At 37.1% G+C, this 23,450-nt stretch overlaps 1 protein-coding gene across 1 annotated transcript in view; it reads right to left on the reverse strand.

The window, feature by feature from the left end:
- Nucleotides 1-23,450, reverse strand: part of Lin28b (lin-28 homolog B) — a 96,816-nt gene that overhangs the window by 66,707 nt on the left and 6,659 nt on the right. The gene's annotated exons all lie outside the window — the stretch shown is intronic.

Here is a 23,450-nt window from a genome sequence, read left to right on the forward strand (position 1 = left end):
ATGCATGTATACATGAATTGTGTGGATACTTACATGCCACAGCACACATGTGGAGGTCAAAAGACAACTGTGTACATAAAACTGATTCTTTCCTTCTACCTGTGTGTAATTTACAGATTACCATGCTTGCATGACAAGCGCCTTTATCCAATAAGCCATCTCTCTGACCCTTTGGTTTTAACTTTTGAGACAGGGTCTCACGTCATAGCCCAGACTGTTCTATATATAGCCTAAACTGGCCTTTAACTTTCAGCAATCATCCTGTTTCACCCTCTCAAGTATTGAAATTTACAGACATGAACATGACATCCAGTTTCCAGTATACTTCTTGGTAAATTTCCCATCTTCTAAACATTCTCAGAAAATCTCCCAAATTGCGGATTACATTTTAATTTCTTGGTTGAAAATGAAGAAAAGTTTATGTATTTGATAATGTGCAATTTGTCATATTTTCCTAATGTAGTTAGTATTTTATTTGGTATCTATTGACGATGGGTTTGTATACCCAAAGGCTGTGACATTCTACTTTGTTTTACTCAAGATATTTCATAGGTTTAGATTCACATTTATATGTACAACCCCTATCAATAATATTCAAATACATTCTAGGCCATTTTATACATAGTCTCGCCAGTTCTTATAACCATATTTTCAGATTAACTTAGCAGCTCAAACTTGCCCATGAACTAAAGACAAATTCTATAACTATAACAATGATTGACATGATTTTTAAAACATCTTTCTAAATGAAACAATACATCTCTTGTTTTTCTAGAGATCTTTGAACTATTTTTTTGGCAGAAAATTCCCTTTCAAGCATGCTGGAATTGCTTTCCCTTGGTTTACCTGGGAAGTCAACAAGAGTTACAAAAATATATATATTTTTTAAAAAAAAATATATATATAACAAATATATATATATTTGTTTTGATTTGCACTTGTTTTTATTTGAATAGATAACAGCTTTATAAGCTGAATTATGCACATATTCAAATTAGCTAGAACCACTAAGCATACATGGATTACAATGAAATAGCTTTTCAACCTCTACTAAATGAGATTAGCTGAAAGCCAAAACTTAAAGTTTACAAACAAAAGGCTAAAGTAATAGGGCCAGAAGAGGACAAATGCAAGCGAAGCAGCACTGGAAATAACAGAAATTTCAGGTTAGTGATCTTCTGTTAAAAGAAGCTTCTCCACGAAAGAAAAATTGATTAATCAGAGAAAGTGACAAGGATCACAGGAACCTAGTCAATTTCTCTTAGCAGGCAGTACTAGTGTTAAAAGACTTTGAAGCAGAAAGACACCGATTATCAATTTCCCACAGAAGCTCTTTACACCAGGAAGAGGGAATAGGCGTAAATGTAATTAAGTGCAGAGGTGGGGGGAGGGGTACATAGGGAGCAAAAATGAAAGGAGGAAATTTTAAATAGAAGTGTTTCAGATGAGATGGGAAACGCAAGCACAAAGGAAACAATGGCGAGGCTATGATTATGATATGGAAAGCAATATCCTCCATTACATTAAAATACGTAATGCCATATTATAGTAGCAAAGATAACTGTTCCAAACCTACAACAGGCACCAGGAGAGTGCCATGTGCTTCAACACCATCAGCTATATGCCTTAGCCCAAAACACAAATTCCTACATTTTTGTTCATTATATTTAAGTTTGTAGGTGTAGTAAAATTGTATCTACCTGCTATTAAGTCTTGGCTTTGCCATTCCTTTACCACGTACATCTGTTATATTAATTATAGCATATACACATTTTTAATTGCAAGAAAGGCAGGATATCTTTTATTTCCCTTTCAAGGCACTGAAAAGAAACCCAAAATATTTTTGCTCTGATTATGCACAGCCCTATGAAATAAATATTGCTACCTAATACCCATACATAGAAGACCTTTGGTAAAATTCAAGCAACTAGTAAGCACTACAGTCTGAATTCAAATCCAGGATCTCAAAGTTTAGTCTACAATCTCTACTGTTATCTTTATAATGCTACATCACAACTTTGTAAGTAGAAAATTCTACTTACAAACCCTACTGTGTCCCTTCAGTGTCCCCTGGACTTAAATGTAATATTAAAAGATAGGTTCTTGCCAGGCATTATGGTGCCACCTTTAACTCCATAGCTTGGGAGACAGAGGCAGGTGATCTGACTTCAAGGCCAGCCTGGTCTGTAATGTGATACTGATGGAGTCTGGAGGCCAGCATGCACTTTGGTGTGCTAATGGGCAACACAGATAGCCTTTGTCCCTTCTAACAGTGATAGGGAAATGGCCCCTTTGGTAGGGGGAACTGGCATCAGAATTAGGAGGAATGAAGTTTCCTTTGGACCTGACAAACATATAAAGCAAAAGACTGAATCAGAGCATAAATTCCTTAGATATCTAAGTCTATATTATATTAAAGAAACAAATGACCAATGATGTTTTTGGAACAACGAATTCTTTAAAAGAAATCCACACACAGCAAATACTCAGAGTGAAGGAACAGAGGACGAAACCCGCCTGTTCACCAACTTCCTTCGCTACTTAAGCATCATTTTCTACCACTCCCCACCATTACGCTGCACCCTTCCAGCCCGAGCTGCCCTGGTCACACACTGGCCCTCTTAGAGTATCTCACATTCTCACACCATGGCATGCTAACAATGTGGAATACTCTTCGGGTGACATATCCTAGAAATTTCATCTTCCCTTATTAAACAGCCTTCCCTGCTACTGACAATACAGACAATCATTACCCTAAGGCTCTTAGCACCTGCTACCACCTTACAGAATGCAATCCTTTGTAAAGCTAATGCTCCAGGTTTCTTCCCTTTCCTTGCTTTCCCTTTTTCTTTGTTCCTCATCACAAATATTCTGCCCCCAAAAGGCTTTCTTGCTGTAGCACATGCCTTTATCCCAGCAAGGAGGTGAGTCTAAAGCCAACCTGGTTTTCATACCCAAAGACTAGTTTGTCCTATTGTCAGAGGACAGTTTCTCTTTGTCAAGCTATAGCAATGTTAATTTTATTTTCATTGTGACTGAATTATCTGCCTCCCTGACCATTCTTTGAGAGCCATAAGAAACTTGAAGAGAGGGAAGGGAAGGGAAGGGGAAGGGAGAAAAGGGTAGGAAAAGGAAAGGAAGAAAAAGAAAGGAAGAGGGAGGGGAGGGATGAGGAAGAGAGTGTAAGTGTGAGTGGGGGAGGGGCACTGGCAAGCCAGAAGTCAATAGCAAGTATCTTCCTCACTGGCTCAGTGGCTCTCTACCCAATGTTTTGAAATAGTCATTAAATCTGGAACTCAAAGGCTGGCCCGTGAGCTCTTGGGGTCTGCTTCTCTCCCAGCCCAGGTGCTGAAATTATCAGGGCATGCTGTGGAAGCTAACAGTTTTGTTGCTCTGGTTGGTTTCTATCAAGACAGGGTTTCTCTGTGCCCAGGCTATCCTGGAACCCACTCTGTAGACCAGGCCGGTCTCAAATTCAGAGATTGGCCCACCTCTGCCTTCCTAGTGTTGGGATTAACACCAGCTCACAGTTGACTTTGTTTGTTTGTTTGTTTGTTTGTTTGTTTGTTTTTGTGGGACTAGGGATCCAAATCAGACCCTCATGCACAGCATGCATTTTACTTGCTAAGCCATCTTCTTCAGTCCCCTTCCTGCTTTGTGCTCACAAATAAGCTTCCAAAACATGGCACAAAGGAAACACATTAACATAAAATTAAAACTGCTAATACTGGGAATCCAGAGATGTAAGAGCTGTGTTCTGAAATAATACTATTACCTAATTATGTGAAATTAGTCAGTTAGCAATTCTATGATTGCTCTCTTTATTAACAAAAATGGACAATAATTGCAGTTATCTTTCAGAGTTGAAAATTTTAGTTAACTATAAAATGCATATATAAGCATTCTATAAAATTTATATGACATTATTATTGTATTGTTCAACACTGACATCATGATTATCAACATTTCTCCAATATGCGCTGGCTATAGCTTAACGATGTCTAACTGGCAGAAAAGATGCCTATCAGCAAGTTACACAAACGCTTGTAGTGGTTAATTAGGAAGCACTGTTTGGTGGCAAAGTGGGGGTCTATGCCTAGGGATTGATAATTGTGACAATTTAGTGTTAACAAGCAGCAAAAATGAGCCACAGATAACTGGGGGACAGAGGTAAGTGGATCTAAGTTCAAGGCAAGCCCAGTCTACACACCAAGTTCCAGACCAACCAGGGCTACTAATGAAAGCCTGTCTTTAAATAAACAAGCAAACCATGGGGATAGTTTAGTGGGTAAAGGCACTTGCTGCTAAGATTGACAAGATGAGTGTGAAACCCAGGACCAACATGGTGGAAGGAAAAGAAGCGAGGACAACAAGAATAACAGCTCTAACTTTCCTAAAAGTTGCTCTCTGATACCCACACAGGTGATATGACAAAAGCATACCCACACTCTGCCCCAGAAACACAAATACATTTTTAAGTAGCTGAAATAAATATCAATGTTAATATGGCAAAGGTTTAGGACCAAAAGTGAACAGCACAGGATTACAATCTGCATTTTTATTTATGATTCTGTTAGGAGATTACTCATACAGTTATCATCTTTACATTCTCTTCAATCTACTTAGCCATTTGTTACTTTTATTTGCCTATAAGCAGATATTTTCAAATTTTTAAAAGTGTTATCAGCCATACAGACTGTTAAGGATGCAACTCTTCCTCCTGTACGCTCAAGGCCCTCCCTCTTCCCCTGGTAACATTAGAAAAGTAAACATCAGCTCTACCACTCCTGAAGTAGGAGGATGGGGGGTGAGAAGACCTGTAGTCCTGGATGGAGACATGACATTCTGATCAGCTAGCTCCAACAATTAGAAGATAGCATACTATGGTCTCCTCCTAACAGTTACACCAGTTGGGCCTGTCAATCACTTGATCAGGAATCTATTCCCCACAGGAAAGGAAACCTAAAAACTTGCTAAGGAGAAGGGAGGAATCATCATCCCCTTAATGAGATAGTGAACTTCCTCTTCCCATAAACCCCTCTTCCATGAAGCCATCTGCAAAGCTTGCACCAAGCACTATGGAGCCTGTTCACTTTTCTGACTCAGCAAAGTCTGGCTTTTTCTTTTTCTTTTTTTATGGTTAACTTTCTTTTCTTTTTTTTTTTAATTAATTACACTTTATATCCCTCCCATAAGCCCCTCCCTCTTCCCCTCCCTATCCCACCTTTCCACCCCCTTCTTGGCTTTTTCTTTGTATTGTTTTCTTCCGGCTACTGGCCAATGCCTGGTCATGCTTTCTCTGATGGCTTTGGAGTGTCTCACTCTTTCTCTGAAGCTCTCCCTCACCTTCCACCCTGTGGCTGCTTGCTGACCTCTGTTACTGAACCTGCCTAAGTTCTAAGACCCTAAAATAAAAGGCATAGCTTTCTCTCTTCCTGTTATCCACCGCCCTTTTCCTGGCAGCTGTCAAGATTTACAGCTTGCCTGCCCTGTTGTTTTTCTCTCAAATTCTAATAAAACTGTCCTCAAGTATCCAAGTCAGTTTCTAAATTATTTTATTAATAAGACTAAGAACCAAAATAAGAAAGAAAAATCCTAATTTCCTTGGTAACAAAATAAATAAACATTATGTAACTACTTTTATCTTTCAGATATGAATTATGACATCTAAAAATCTTGTTTCAGTTAACTGTAAGATTATAAGATCATACTGCTTAAGTTCTTCAAACTATGGTCAACAAGGACAATAGACCTAAGTGTATATGAATGTCTGTGAAGGAGAAATGCTCAGCAGAAATGTCTGCAGCACAACAGAAGGAACATGAGCCTTTCAGAAGTCTTACTTCCATCATGGTCACCATGTGTATGCCTTATGCCACTGGCCACAGCCTTTAAAAAAGAAGTAAACTACTTAACTAAACTTAAGAGAAAAGAAGGAAGAAGCAGATTTGAGTTCACAGGGCTTAAACATATAAAATAGATTTTTTTTTTTTTAGTAGCAATAAGAAGACTGTGTCAAAAATAAATTCTAAATTAGTTTAGAATTCTGAATTTCTTGTTAGCTGCTGTTAGCCTCTTCTCTAAGGAATGGCACATTTACTGGAGAGACCAGGCTGCTGAGTGACAACCTCTTCCTAATATCAGGCTTCTGTCTCAAAATGGATGGAGAGTAGGGAAAGAAGACTAGGAGAGACATTGCTAAGGGCTCTAATAATTCCTGGTGGCAGGTCACATCACAACGATGGAGTGGGAAAAATTGAAAGATGGTAAAATGAATAATTTGAGTAATTCCTTTAACTTATAATTTAAAACTGAAAATGTAAATTATAATAATAAATTCTCCTGTATAAAATCTATTCTGCGCTCTTGTGGAGGACCCAGGAATCCATATTAAATAGCTCACAAGCATCTATAATTCCAGTTCTAGAGAATCCATTGTCTCTGCTTCTTGCTCAATAATGCACGTGAAGTGTATAAATTCATGCAGGCACATAACACAGAGATAGAGATTTATTCTAAATTATTAAATTCTACTCTGAAAGCATCATTCCATTATGAGACTTTAAATATATATTTAGCATTGAAGATCACAAACTCTGAATTACTTGTAGAAACACAAAAGGTGCAACAGTGACCAGGAGACAGGATGGAAACACAATTATCACCTAACAAAACAATTTCCCACACATCCCTTGTTCCAAGTCAGGAATTCTCCATCTTAAAACTATATATTACCTTGGAGCACTCAGTCACTTGAGGAAAGATCTAAAAGTAAGAAATTTTCTGTTTCCCAGACTCCTGAGTGTCCTCATTAGCTGAAACCTGGAGTCAAGTTGTTTCCATAGCAGCCAGTTTGATTAACGAGCCTGCTTCATATGAAAATAAAACTCCTGTCTCAATAAAAAACAGTATAGTCACTCATTCTCATATCCATATTCACATTCTCTCCCCCATACTCCTTTCTTCCACTAAAACCTTTTTAACAGCATTTAACAGAAGCTGCTAACTTCCTTTGTTAAGACTGATTTTTATTTGTGTGTGTCACATGTGTGCAAGTATCCATGGAAGCCAGAGGAGGTCATTAGATCATCTGGAGCTAGAATTATTAAGTGCTTGTGAGCCCCCAAATTAAGAGTTTTTTATCATTAGATTTTTTATTTTTATTTTTTTAATATTCAACTCAAGTGGCTGAAGAGATGGCTCAGAGAGTAAGAGTATTTGCTGCTCTTTCAGAGAAGCAGAGTTCAGTTCCCAGCACCATATGAAGGATCGTGGTCATTTCTAACTCCAGATCCAGAGGATCTGACACCATTTTCTGGACTCCGTATGCACTGCATGCACATACATGCAAGCAAAACACCTCTACACATTAAACAAGCACAAACACATCTTTAAAAAAAAATCAACTCTAAGGAACATCATTATGTGAAGACATAATTAATAGAAACAAATACTGTTAAAGGACATACACACAAAATAGTAAAAAATGTCAATGTGGACAAAGTAATAATCTATTGAATGCATTAATTACAAACTTTACCCCGGGATCCTAATTTTTTTAAACTGATAATCCATTTATTAACAGACACTTAAATAAACTTTCTGTTAAACATAACGATCTTTTATTTAACTTTAAAGGTGGTTTTAATCATATCATAAAATTTAGTGTTTATTACCAAAAATAGGATGATTTTTCTTTCCTATTTATAATAACACAACACACACAAATAAACATACATATGCACATGTGCACACACATCACATTTACCAACTAAGTTATGAACAGTAACAAAATCACACAATCAAATCTCATTCATTGCCTTTTAACACCTACAAGTCTATGAAGATGCTAGGAAAATTTTTATATAACAGTAGTCTACGATACTTTATTTAAATAAAATACATTTAACAAACATGCATGCTCAACTTTAAAAATCCTATCACTCTTGGAAGTTTTTTTTAAATTTTATGTACTTATTACAATTTATTCACTTTGTATCCCCACTGTAGTCCCCTCTCTCATCTCCTCCCAGTCCCACCTTTTTCTCCCCCTATGCCCTTTGCCTAGTCCCCTGATAGGGGAGGACCTCCTCCCTTTCTATCTGACCCTGGCTCATCAGGTCTCATCAAGGTTGACTGCATCATCATCTTCTGTGGCCTGGCAAGGCTAGACTCTCATTTCACCACAGGAGTTTACCTGGTGGGGTACAATACACATTTACCCTACAAAGGTTGTTTCCAGATTCTGGCTATTACAAATAGAGCTACTATGAACATAGTTGAGCAAATGTCCTTGTTGTATGGTTGAGCATCTTTTGGGTATATATGGCCAGAAGTGGTACATCTGTGAAAGCGCCAGATTGATTTCCAAAGTGATTCCAAGGTTACTCCCACCAGCAATAGAAGAGGGTTCCCCTTTCTCCACATCCTCTCCAGAATGTACTGTCACTTGAATTTTTGATCTTAGCCATTCTGAGGGGTGGAATCTGAGTGTCGTTTTGATTGGTGTTTCCTGGATGACTAAGGAAGCTGAGCACTTCTTTAAGTGTTTCTCTGTCATTCAATATTCCTCTGCTGAGAATTCTGTTTAGCTCTGTACCCCATTTTTTTAATTGGATTACTTGGTTTGTTGGTGTTTAACTTCTTCAGTTCTTTATATCTTCTGGATGTTAACCCTCTGTCAGATGTAGGGTTGGTGAGGAACTTTTCGCAGTCTGAAGACTGTTGTTTTGTTTTGTTGACAGATGTAGCCTGTGGGCAGTTTAGTCTCCATGGGGGTTCCCTAGTAAGGGACGCAGGGGCAGTCACTGGCATAAACTTGGTTGCCTGCTCTTTGATCAACAACCCTGGTGAGGTGGCCTTGCGAGGCCACAGAAAAAGAGGATCCAGACAGTCCTGCTGAGACTGCTAGGGAGTGGATTAGGAGAGGAACAGGGGAGGAAGAGAAGGAGGGTACTAGAGCCGGGATACAAAGTGAATCAATTGTAATGAATAATAATAATGAACAATGTTGAAACTGTTCTAGGAGAGGCTTGCAAAGTCTCCTACTTGTAATTATGTTTTAAGGTAAGTTAAAAAACAAAACCAAAGGACAACAAAGAAAGCCTTCCCCTAGGAACTGGATAAGATAGATACATTTTACTTGTTCCAATTCACCTTAGTAGAATTTTATTTAACTGAACTACACATAGGCAAGGTGGTAATATTTAGCAAGGAGAATCTAAAGACCTTTCCTGGCACCATGATGACTGTCAAACAACAGAATTGGCTAATGTATTTTTCTAAATCTGACTGAGACTTAGAAGAAAATCTTTGGCATGTGTTATAACATTGCACATCTCTCTCTTCCTGCCCTTCTCTTCCAACATAAATAACTTGCACTTATTTCATAAGGTAGTAGTGAATGCAGATACATGAACGGAGGAATAAGTATACCAAAGAGGGCACTGCTCCCATCTCAGCAGGACAGTGATCACCAGAAATAGAGCTTGAATGTCCATCTGTCAGAAATGTGAAGGGACGATTCTTTTTTTTTTAATTTTAATTATTATTATTTATTACAATTCATTCACTTTGTATCCCAGCTGTGGCCCCCTCCCTCGTCTCCTCCCAATCCCACCCTCCCTCGCTCCCTCTTCTCCCCCTATATGCCTCTCCAAGTCCACTGAGAGGGGAGGTCCTCTTCCCCTTCTATCTGACCCTAGCCTATCAGGTCTCATGAGGACTGGCTGCATAGTCTTTCTCTATGGCCTCACAAGGCTGCACCCCCAGGGGTAGGTGATCAAAGAGCAGGCCACTGAGTTCATGTCAGATATAGCCCCTGTACCCCTTACTAGAGAACCCACTTGGATACTGAGCAGCCTATGGGCTTCCTGTGAACAGGAGGTCTAGGTCTTTTCCATGAAAGATTCTTGATTGGAGTATTAGTCTCTGCAGGGACCCCTGGGCCCAGGTTTTTCGGCTTTGTTGCCTTATAGAGTTCCTGTCCCCTCCAGGTCTTTCTATCTCCCTCTTCTTCCATAAAGTTTTTGGCACTCTGCCCAAAGTTTGGCTATGAGTTTCATTATCTCCTTTGATACCCTGTTGGGCAGAGTCTTTCATAGGTCCTCTGTGGAATGCTCCTGTCTGTCCCTTGTCTTCTCCTACTTCTGATGTCTATCCTGTTTGCCCTTCTGAGTGAGGTTTCAGCCTCTTCCCTAGGGTTCGCCTTGTTGTTAGCTTCTCTAGGACTATAGATTTTAGTATGTTTATCCTATATTATATGGCTGAAATCCACTTATAAGCGAGTATATACCATATTATCAGCTTCTGGGTTACCTTACTCAGGTTGATCTTTTCTAGTTCTCACGATTTGCCTGTAAATTTCATGATTACCTTGTTTTTAATTGCTGAGTAGTAGTCCATTGTGTAAATGTACCATAATTTCTGTATATATTCTTCCATTGAGGGACATCTAGGTTGTTTCCAGATTCTGGCTATTACAAATAAAGCTGCTATGAACACAGTTGAGCAAATGTCCTTACTGAATGGTGGGACATACTTTGGGCATATGCCTACGAGTGGTATAGCTGGGTCTTGAGGAAGCGCTATTCCTAATCGCCTGAGAAAGGGTCATATTGATTTCCAAGTGGTTGTACAAGTTTATATTCCCATTAGCAATGGAGGAAGGTTCCCCTTTCTCCACATCCTCTCCAGCATGCATCATCCCTTGAGTTTTTGATCTTAGCATTCTGATGGGTATGAGGACCTCTGGAAGAGCAGCTAGTGCTCTTAACCTCTGAGCCATCTCTCCAGCCCTCTTCCCCACTTTTTCTTCTAACAAATTTAGTGTGGCTGCTTTAGAAACAGACTGGTGGATCATTGGAATTGAATCAAAGACCCAAAAGTAAACCTACACCCGATGGAAACTTAATTTTTGACAACGAAGCCAAAACCAATGGAAAAAAGACAGCATCTTCAACAAATGGTGCTGGTCTAACTGGATGTCTGCATGTAGAAAAATACAAATAGATTCATATTTATTACTCTTAGAAGTTTCTAAAAGGACCCATTTACATAGAAATATCAAAAGAACAACACATTTTAAAAATCAATCAAAGTTTTGTGTTTTAGAAATTTAGAAATTACTGCTTCACAGCCAGGTAGTAGTAGTGCAGGCCTTTAATCTCAGCACTTTGGCAGAAACAGGTGGATCTCTGCGTTTACCAGCCTGGCCTGCGAAGAGTTCCAGGACAGCCAGGGCTACACAGAGAAACCCTCTCTCTTAAAAAAAAAAAAAAAAAACAAAAAAACAGAATTGTTTCACAAATTTCATTATTTGGTGATATAGTGGATAATGTTTAAAATGCAACTCAAGTCTCTGAATTCTAAATACAAACAAAAACAGTTTCAAAATCTAAACATTTAATAGCTCACAGTAAACTACGCATCAGGAATAAGCCACCACATTAGGATTAGCAGTTATTCTCTTTTAACTCCAAAATAAAATGCTGATGTTGAAAGAGATAGTATTTCCTCAAACTCCTGGCTATATCTTACAGTGATGAAAAGAATAAGAACTATAAACAGCTAATACATTTTTATATTTCTATCAAATTGTCTTTTTCATTTATCTTCTTATATTTTAAGTTTTGAGAAATAAACTGCAATTTAGAAACTTCAAATAATGCCAAAAGATAACTGATAGAAAAAATAAACATGCAAGTACCAATTTTTGAAACTGTTATTTTAGGGCCCAACAAGATGGCCCAGCACAGAAGGCCCTTGCCACAGAAGGCTAGCTATCTGAGTTTGATCCCAGAAATCACATGAATATGGAAGGAGACTCAACAAATTTGTTCTCACACACTGCTTCACCCACCCATGCTTTACTTGTTTTCTCTCTCTCACACACACACAGATATATTTTAAGTGTTGTTTTAGAAATCTATTTAATAATCAGTATTTTAGCTTCCTAAAAATATAATCACTCAAAACTAATAAGTGAATTAAGTAGCACATTGCAGTAACCATTTCCTATAAACTAAAATCTCTGATACCTCACTCATTCTAATGTCCACTTCAGTGCAATCAGTGACTGACTAAAAGAGAAGGCATTAAACTTAGGCAATCAAAGAGAAAGTTTTCTTTCTTTTCTGCAGGAAGAAACAAAAGCTCAAAGCCAATGGATGACGCCTACAAGCTAGAAAGCTGTGAGGACTGAGGTTACAAATAGTCCACTATAAGCTTTTAAAGTACAAAAAAATAAATACAACAAGCACTGACGTGAAATAACAAGCATTTACTATAAATTAGATGTATCAGCAACAACATTTTGCAGTTTATAAGCAATGCTGATGCTTCTGCAGGGGTAAAAATCACACACCTTAACTGTGAGCTCTGCACAGATACACACCCATCCCCCACTGCACAGAGCTACTTCACAAACCTCTTGAATAAATAGGAGTATCCAGTGTCCAGGGTAATGGGTGGTCCTGAGCTCTGGAGCCAGAGCTGTATACTTTTAGGAGATGCTGAGATAAGAACAAAGTGTTTTGTGTTGTTTAAATCTGAATCTAGATGTAAAATCTTTGCACCATTATTGGCACAATTTATAAACCCATTGACTGGGTAAAACTGAAAAAGTCAGGATAAATATTAAAAATTAAATACTTCAAAATAAAATATTTTGGGCCTTTTTATAATCCAAATTAATTAATTCAATTTTCTCAAAAGTTATCACTACATTTCAAAGGTGCAATTATCCTACAACGTGTTTTACTGCCAACAGACGTTATTTAAATAAAATTACATACATCAAATAAACTGCAATTCAGTAAAACAAGACAGTGAAATTAACTCACACGAAGTCACAATCAAGCACCAACTACTAAATCCAATAGGAAAAGTGGCTTTTATGCTTGTTTTTACTTTATTTTACCTGGAACGAAAAGTAGGATTTACAAGTAGCCCCAAGAAAATATAAGCAAAGAATAGTCCTGACCAGGCCTCTCTGACTTAGTCAAGTGGGCCTGCAACCTGAGCCAAAGGGCGCAAATTCCTCACCATTCAAAAACCTTCAATGGTGTGAGGGAGGAAATAGCTAATAGGGAGAAATGTGCAAATTTCTAGATTTAGTAACCAACTAAAAAGCTTTATGTCAAAGACCTAAAAATTAAATAAATAAATAAAGTCAACACTGTGAATGAATTTTTGTTATGGTTTTAACCAATTCTAAAAAAGGAATATTTTTTAAATGAAAAGGACTCTTTCACTTTAACATTAAGATTTACATTGAGCCAACTGTGTCAGGTATGCATCTGTAAGACTTGATCTAATTAAAGTAGCTGCTGAAAAGCATAACTACTTTGCAAGAAGTAGAGTTTCCATATTGTATTGAAAGCATACTTAAGAAAAAGCTTATAAAAACTTTGTATTACTGACTTAAGTATTTAAAGTGATAGATACAACCTTTGTTGCCATACTTCTGTTACTGACTAACCTAAAGAAAATTAATTTGCTGTACGCTAAAATGAAAGAATTTAGGTATTACAGGATCTGTAAACATCCTAGTCATTATTGTTAATAACTGAAGAAATTCATTGCTAAATGAAGGAAAGAAAAAGTCATGAACAAGTGTGGCCAAAGTAAAAGTAATCTGAAATTTACATGAAATCTTTACATCCTATAACACAAACTATATATATAAAACCTTACAGTGATTAGAAAATTAATGGTATTTTAAATATCAACTTTAAGGTTAATATAAGCCATAAATTTAAGCTAAAATTGATGTTTAAAAGTAAAATGTCGTAACAAAAGACTTTAAAAGGCAACTGGAAAAAACAAGGTTGTAGTTAGTAACACAATAAATTGGCCAAAGCAAGTTTTTCTGCAAAATCTAAAAACTATGCTTTAAGACTACTAAGAACAGGAAATTTACCTCTATGTAAATTTGTGTGTACACGCAAGCATGGTGTGTGTGTTTGTGGTGTACTTGATTCCAAATGCCTGCAATCCAGATCCATCAGACCTCCTAAAACCATTGTTATAAGAAGCTGTGAGCTGCCATGTGGGTGCTGGGAATGAATTTGAGGCCTCTGGAAGAGGAGCAAGTGCTCCTAACCACTGGGCCATCTCTTCATCCCTGTATATAGCTTTAAAAGAAATTTTTTAAATCAACTTTTTGTTTTGTTTTTGAGGGAGGGGTTTACTCTATAACTCAGACTAGACTAGAACTCACTATGTATCATCTCAGTATCCAAGGCCTGGAACTTGGGTATCTTGCCTCAGCCTCCCGTGTGCTAAGATTATAGGCATCAACTAATATGCCTGTCCTAAGATTCCAAATAAAATCAGTAGAGCCCTATAATTTGACTTTGCAAATAACAAACTGAATAGTAAACAGAAAAAAATACACCCTTTGTCATTTCTGAGTAATAGTAATAAACAATCTTCAAGCGTGCCGGATGTGTGTGTGCGTGTGTGCGTGAGACTGTAGTAGACACGTGTGGAGTGTGTACGTGTGAACGGGCGAGGCCACACGGAATCTGAGGTGGCCTGCTGGGTCCATGTCTCTTTATTTAGACAGTCTTTCTCTGAGTTTGGAGTTGGGCTGGTGGCCAGTCAGCCTCAGTGAGACACTGTTTTCCTCAGCGCTGTGCTGACAGGTGCACACAATAATGCCTGGCTTTTTAAGCGTGTGCTGGGATCAGAAGTGAGGTTCTCTTGCTTGCACCGCAAGCACTCTTACCTACTAATCCATCTCTCCAGCCCCAAAATGTGCCAAAACTTTAAAGACACAGAGAGAAAGCCAGGAAACAGAATCCTTTCATGTATCACCCAACAGTGAGTGCTTTGCATTTGTTTACATTTATGTCTGTTCTTGACATGTACAGAGGTAAACAATTATTAACAGCATTATCAAAACAGTTTGGTTAAAATAGTATTTTCCTTTAGTGTATACTAAGAATAGATAAACATTATATACACTTGAAAATAAGTAAAAACCCCACAGAACAATTTATTAAAACAAAAGTATCTATATGCCAAGTTATTTCCAAACCTCAGTTTATACCTTGATACTTCAGACACTGACTAGTAAAATTATGAAATAGAAAAATTAAAGAAAGAACCACAATTTTTTTAGTGTCCTAGTCATTGTTCTATTGCTATTGACACCATGACCAAAGCAACCCTTATAAAAATAAAGCATTTAATTAGAGGCTTACTTGCAGTTCAGTGGTTTAGCTCATTATCATCATGGCAGGAAACATGGCAGCACATACAGTGCTGGAGCAGTAGCTAAAAGATTACGTCTTGATCCTCAGACTGAGACACTGAGACACACTAGGTCTGGCATGGGCTTTTGAAACTCAAAGTCCACCCCCAATGACACACTTCTTCCAATAAGGCCACACCTCCTAATCCTTCTAATTCTTTCAAATTGTGCCACTCTGTGGTGACTAAGCATTCAAAAATCTGAGCCTATGGGGCTATTTTTATTCAAACCACCACAGAGAGTACTAATTTCTTAAATTAATTATGGATCAGTGACAAGGAAACACAATCTTCTCAATTCAGTATGAAAAAGCCTAAAAAAAAAAAAGGCTCACCTGGGTTATTAAGGTAAGCTTAACTCTTGTGTTAAGAAGGTAAGCTATGAGTTTATATTGTATAGGAAAGGATCATAAGTCAGTTAAGAGGAAGATCAGTAAATTGCATACAATTGATCTCTCCTCTCCCAGGAACAAAAGCTCCTCATGTGATGGTAATTTTTAAGCAGATTGAAATTCCTAAAGAAAAACAGATAAGAAAAAAGTAGAAATCAATACGGACCTTATTTGACAAAGGATATTGAAATACATAAAGACAGAGAGGGAGGGAGAGGGAGGGAGGTTATCTGAGAGAAGTTAAAGGACTGGTCAGTTAGCCAGTTAAGACAACATAGAGATAAATAACTGGTCAGTTGAACCTCTTCAAAAGTGACAAGAGAGGACCCCCTGAAATGAGGACAATGTTTCACATTATGAGTGGAGTAGTGGTTATACAATTTGTCAAACCTCATCTAAATATGTGTGTGCATGTGTGTGTGTGTATATGAAAGAGAGAAAAGGGAAATCTGTAAATATTAGTAAATATATAAATTGTAGTTCAAAACCAAAGATGAAACACAAAATAAATAAAATTTATAACAGGCGTTTGAAAAACATACTGCTTAAATAAAGTTTTAAACTATAACCTGGCATTGTTTACAGACTTTAAACTATTTTCATAGATACAATGTCAGCGTCAATTATCTTAACCTTACCTCTCTAAAATAGGAGATTGTTTGAACCATATTTCAATCATGTGAACACTAAAGCTGCCAGAAGTAACTACCCAAAATACTGAAGCCCATCAAGTGGCCCTCAAGGCCCCAAACCCAGTGCTTTTCCCTTACTACCCAACAATAAACAACAAAAGCTAAGCCCTTTTCATTTATCAAATACTAAGTCTTTCATATAGGGTAACAATGAACCTGCATAATATTGGTATAAAAAGTTACTACATTCGTGTCCCTACTTACATTACACTGATAATTTCCTCCTCAACCGAATGTCTAATACATAGGATTAATTGGTTTACTTATTGGTTTCCCAGAGTATATATCAGTCTATTAGTCTATATTCTTGTCACATACAAAATTAAACAGTTATTAACACAGTTATTAAAATATATTGATTACAATAGTACCTTTAGCTTATACTGAAGAAAAAAATAAACATTATACATACCTACAAAACAGTTAAAAACCACACAGTGCAACAAATTACTAAAACAAAAATATCTATATACCAAGTTACTTCCAAACCTCAGTTTATACACTGATACTTCAGGCAGTTTGTGTGTCAGGCGGGTGGAAGACATATTTTAGATAAGGTCTCATTATGTTGCCTAGGATAGGCCTGCACTTCTAGGTCCAAGTGATCTTCCTATCTCAGCCTCTTGAGTGGCTAGAACTACAGTTGTGTTATACATTAAACATTATCTATCATAGAACTATAAAAGTTTTAGAGTTCACTATAATAAAAATTAAGCTTTCAATATTATGCAACATTTTTTTTACCCAAGGTTGAAGACTGTTCAGTTTACTAAAAACCAATCTGCAACCAAGGACCATGCAAGAAGACCTAGACCCTCTGCTCCTATGTAGGCGATAGGCAGCCCAGTCTTCATGTGGGTCCCCTAGTAAAGGGAGCAGGAGTAACATGAACTCTTTTACCCACTCCTTGATCATTTCCCCCTGGTAGGGCAGCCTTGCCAGGCCACAGAGGAAGAGGGTCCAGGCAGTCCTGATGAGACCTGATAGGCTAGGGTCAGATAGTAGGGGAGGAGTATAGGGGGTAAGAGGTAGGGAGGTGGGCATGGGAGGAGACAACGGAGAAGGCTGCAACTGGGAAATAAAGTGAATAGACTATGATAGATAGATAGATAGATAGATAGATAGATAGATAGATAGATAGATAGATAGATAGATAGATAGATAAAATTAACAAAGGCCAATCTAGAAGCTAGACAGATGGCTCTTTATGCCTTGGCCCCCTGAGTATAGGATTAACAGGCTTAAACTACTGTACTGTGTAAAAGACTTTTCTTTTTTTACCTACTATATTGAATATGGGTTAAGTTTTTAAATGTTCATGAAATCCAAAAGCTCAGAGGTAAGTGAAAGGCATATTAGATACCAGTAGATGAAGTGGGTTGTTAGCTACCTAGTTATTGAGAAAACAATCTATTATGTTCATTTGTTCTGAACAGTCATTTAAAAAGGTGAAGGCAAATAACCAAGAGCCAACAATGCTAAGGGCTAAGTCTCCTATCAATTCCTGGGGACTAAAGTCAATGGAAGCCCATCAGCTACCTTATATGCAGTGCTACCCAGGCAGAGATGCTGCCTGTAGAGACTGTATGTGTGGGTGCAGTGGGTACATGGGTAAATTCCTGTACTTTCCTAACTTTATTGTCAAATAAAAACTGGTCTTGGAGGAAGCAGTTCTTAGGTGAGGGTAGCCCAATGCTTGAGTTCCTGCTTGGCATACACAAGGCTCTGGGCTCATTAACAAAAGATGGGTGATGGAAAAGTGGAAGGGGGCAGTGAGCAAAGGAGAAAAAATGGGGAAAAAAATCTAAGAAATGCAAAATGTATGGTTTAAATATTACCTAATTTAATTCTAAATTTAAAATGAGAATGACTAACCTCTTTTTACCCCAATTTTCTAAATTGGTGAACTAAGAAAAATCATCTTAAAATTTTGGTAAATTGAATTTTTTTTTTTTTTTTGACAGTTTCACTTATGTAGCCCAGGCTGGCCTCAAGCTTAAGATCACCCTGTCTCAGATCCGGAGCACAAGTCACCACAGCCATTAAAATGATTTTAAAACTGTTATTCTGGTAGTTTGCGTACTGAGCCCAAGGGCCAGGATTAGATCCTTCATGTGAGGAAGGGAAACAGGCATTTTAAATAGGCTTGAGAACGATACTAACCCCATCTATTCAGCATGTGAAAAATGTAATCATGCTAATGTGCATATGGCAGAAGTTAAATGTGGCTCACTAGCAATCTGATATTAGAAAAAGCCCCAAAACATGAACACATTGAATAAACGTCTTCATATATTATTACTATCAACTGTGTTTGTTTTACTCTCAACTGTGTTTGTTCTGAGACAGGGACTCACTAAGCAGTGCTGGCTGGGGTCAAACTCAGAGTTCTTCCTGCTTCTGGGATGAAAAGTATGCATTTCCATGCCAGGCATGGAGATTTTTATTTCTTTGAAATGCTTTTTTGGCTTTTTTGTGTGTTCATTTATTTTTATTTGTGTGTTTGTGCACACACACAAAGGCTAGAATGCCAAAAGCAAATGCCTGCTCCCCTGAAGCTGGAGTCAACGATATGCTGTAAGCTGCTCCATATGGATACTGATAACTGAACCTGTACCCTTTGCAAGAATAGCAAGTTCTTTTAACACATAAGCATTCTCTCCAGCAGTTTAATATTGCAATACTGTAGAAACTGAAAGTATGTAGAAATGTGTACTAACCGGGGCACAATACTTAAGGGTTTCATGTATTTTAATAGTGGCCATTTCTAAATATCTAACAGTATTTCATAACACTTTAAATTCATTACCCAATGATTTTTTTTTTTCTGTTTGTGTGTTTGTTTTAAACAGGCTACAGCTCATGCTGGCTGTGGGATATTAAACTCCTGATGTTCCTGATTCTGCTTTCTTAGAACTGGGATTTCAGGCATGCATCACTATACTCAGCCATAATTACTTTAAATTCTTTTATTTCCATTACCCTTTGAGAGGTTTTCTACACCAAGTGATAAAAGGAACATGAAACCTTTGTAATTCACGTATTTGTATTATTTGTGAAGACAAAAATACAAATTAGAAATAAAGACTATAAAAGAAAAACACTAGTAACTGAAAGCACCTCTGGAGCAGTCAATGTTCTTCACTCCTGAGCTTTCTCTCCAGCCCAGAAATTTGTTATTTGTTTTGAGTTTTTTTTTGTTGGTGGTTTTTTTGGGGCAAGGGGTGTTTTTGCAAGGGTGTCAGATCATCTTGGGACTAGACTTACAAAGAGCTGTTGATAACAGAACCCAGGTTCTCTGCAAGTAACAAAACCCCCCTGAGCCATATCTCCAGCTAAAAAGAAAAAATGCAGCCAGGTGGTGGTGGTGCATGCCTTTGATCCCAGCACTTTGGAAGACAGAGACAAGTGGATCTCCGTGGGTTTGAGGCCAGCCTGGTCTACAAAGTGAGTTCCAGGATTATCAGGACGGTTACACTGTTACTGAAACCCTGTCGGGGGGGAGGGAGACAAAGGTGTTTATATTAAAATGTTTTATGTCATATTCAATGCCAAAGAATCCCAAACAAAGTATGAAAAAGCAGCACCAAGCAAATATGTTGCAAAGAGGTCAGAAGAACTGTAATATCTAAAATCTTGTTTTAAGTGAGATAAAGTCTTAGGAAATCACATTAAAACCTACATAAACCAGACGTGGTGGCACATGCCTTTAATCCCAGAACTCGGGAGGCAGAGGCAGGTGGATTTCTGAGAGTTTGAAGCCAGCTCAGTCTACAAAGTAAGTCCAGGACAGCCAAGGATCTGTTACAAATAGAGACCCTATCTCGAAAAAAAAAAAAAAAAGCAAATTATTTAATTACCATGCAATTTTTCTAAGTCTTCCATTATATTTCTTATCAAAATCTTGTTATTCTGGAAAAAAAAAAGCCAGGGACCCTGTCCACACAACTAAAACATGCTTCTATCTACAATCTGATCTTGGCTACAATTTTTTTTACTTACTGATATAAAGATGCTGAAGGAGTGTTAGTTATTAGCATTTAACAAAATAATTGTATTCTAGCTGATGAAATTTCTTGGTAAGACCCTTAGCCAGGAATACTTGTACTTCAACTGGAACAAATCTCTGTGCATTGCGTTGGATTCTTGAGCAAGTCTTATTATATGGAGACATACAGAGCTCAGGAACAGAATGCTTGCCTAGCATGCAGCAAGCTAAAGAAAGGAAATATGACAAAATTCACAAATCTAGCAGTTATATATTGTTAATCCTTTATAAAATGTGTATTTCTGAACATCATCAGCATAGGTCAGAATACACATGTTGATTTTCTAGCCATAAAAACCTGATCACTGAAATCATATGTTAACAGTAGCAATCACTTGAAGCCCGGCATTCTAGCCTACTAATGGTCACTATCTTCTGACAGGCAGATCTCCTCCCTTCATCCCATGTCGTCGAAAGACGGGGAAGTACAACCCTATGCACATGTCCAACTTGAGGACTGAGGTGTCACAGGAACTAAAGAAAGCTTCATTACATTAATGCCAACAGATTTTAAATACAATAATGTGACTAATTTACACACAGCTATATAAAAATTTACTGCAAAGAACTGCCTATCAAAAAAAAAAACTTGATTGCTATGAAATAAGGAGGATATGCAATTCTCTGTAGGAAATTATCTCCAAAAAAGAAAAAAAAATTGTGGGTGCTGTGGCATAAAATTTAAACCTTAAAGACCCTGGATAAAATTTATTTGGGGGCTGGAGAGATGGTTCTGCAATAAAGAACACTAAATGCTCTTGCAGAGGACCTGCGCTCAATTCCCAGCACCCACATAACAGCTCACAACTCTCTGTAACTCCAAGATCTGACACTTTCACACAGACAAACATGCAGGCAAAATAACAGTGCATATAAAATAAAATTATTTTTTAAAATCATTTATTTTGATTCCTCAAATACATAACATTAAGAATGTGCTTGGAATACTATAGCACATGTACTTTTGGGTACGAACGAGACCAGCACTCATCCCTCAAGCTGAGTTACCTGAGTTCAACACCTACAAGGTGGAACGAGAAAACCATTTCCACAAAGTTGTCCCCTAATCTCCACTAGAGCACCTCAACACATACGATCACACACACATCACCTATAGACACATCAAAATAAAAAAGTATTGTTAAAAACAAACTTCATATAAATACTTCAAACACTGCTCTAGCTGGGCATTTAAAATGTCTAACTATGATTTATACATATTCTTATATAGCATACTGGTCTAAAATTATAATGGAGGAAATTTAACATAAAACACCTGGCAGCATGTCTTTTTAAAATGCTTCTATGGTAAAGTTAATAGCTAGATTAAAAAGTTATTAAATGTTATAAAGAGTTCTGAACCACAACTTGATTGTACAGGGATGTGCACAGGCCCCTAAATATCTCACTTACAGCCATCTAACTTTTACTGTTTGACTAAAATCAGCAGGAATTTTGCTTGCTTCAGTGTATTAACTCTCATAATGCATAATTTATTTGTCAATCTCAATTTTAAAAGCTAAGAGCCTTCATTTAACCACCGTCCTTTCACATGTGCAGAGATATATAGGGAAATATTAAAAAGTAATGTTTACACTACAGAAACTGCAGATACATGACATTTCCCAGCAATCTATTTTTAATCACTCTCCATAGAAATGTTAGTTATCTATCTTAACAAAGAGTGTAAAGTGGATGCTGCACAAGTCTAGACACTAACACTTCATAAAAAGATGGCTAAGATTTTAATGTATTTCTATTTATTTTTAAAATATATTTTAAAACCCAAACAAATAAAACCAAATTATAACAAGGTGTGATCAAACAAAGAAAAAGTGCTGTATTTTTCATTTATCATCTATAAAACAAATTTATGACATCGTAAAGAACAATTTAACAACCTAAAAAGCATTCAAAGGGGAAGCAAGAACTCAAGAAAACAGATTTATCAATTTTAGTTTTTCAAACTAAGAAATTAAAAAAATATACCAGAACATGCAACACCAGCTTAGTAGGCTGTATCTGTATACCTATTTATGCTATAAATTGTGTCATTTCACAGAATATGCTTATCCTTCCACTGTGAACGGACAGTAATGACAGCCAGGCCTTTAGGAAAGAAAAATGCCAACCACACAGCAAAATCAGGAAGCTATGAAGCAGCAGACCACGCAGATTAAAACAGTGGCTCCCTGTGCTCAGCCTGGTTACGGATGTAGTTTAAAAGGATCTTCCTTGGGGAATGGGGTGGAAATGTCAGCAAGAGCAAGTAACCCGGTATCAAGCTTCTTAGCAGAAAAATGTCAGTATTTCAAACATGGATCCATGCCAGTCAACATGCAATATCAAATTCACTCAGTTGCTTTTAACTTAGATAGTAAACCAAAATAAAGCTCTTTTTTCATAAGCTTCATTATGTCTATGAATTTAGTAGAGTATTTTTATTTCCTTTACTTGTAAACTGTAAACTCCTCTTAACCCTGAATCAATTTTAGTTAATAGAAAGGGATTTACAAAAAAAAAAAAAAAAAAAAGCAATATTGTTTCCTGGGGAAATTTTAAAAAATGGAAAACAATGACCTTCCATTTGGTATTCAAGAATTTTTTAAAAACTGTAACACAGTTTAAGCAATTGAAGAAATTTAACACATAACCAACTATTAGGTTTTAAACAGCAACATTTGGCTGCCTTTTTTTTTTTTTTAAACAAAAAATGCGGTCTCTTAAAGAGACAGTACCCCTGACGAGTGACCTAAGAGAAAACAGTTTTTAAAGGTTTGGTTACCAAGAGTCTTCTCTGGATTTTCTTCAAATCCACACTTAATTAACAATATTCTATTAATTTTACTATACATCAAATTATTTTGACATAAACCTGCAAATGACTTACACAACAAACAATGATAAAATAATACAGGTGGTGCTGTCATTAGAAGTATTAAAATATATATACATAGCGTACCTATACTTTCCTACGACTAGCAAATTGTTTGGCTTTTAAAAACTTTAAAGATCCACCAGTGTTTCTCCCTGAACTTCCTATTCATCCATTAGGCACAG

The sequence above is a fragment of the Meriones unguiculatus genome, chromosome 20 (assembly GCF_030254825.1).
Source record: "Meriones unguiculatus strain TT.TT164.6M chromosome 20, Bangor_MerUng_6.1, whole genome shotgun sequence".
Classification (NCBI taxonomy): Eukaryota; Metazoa; Chordata; class Mammalia; order Rodentia; family Muridae; genus Meriones; species Meriones unguiculatus.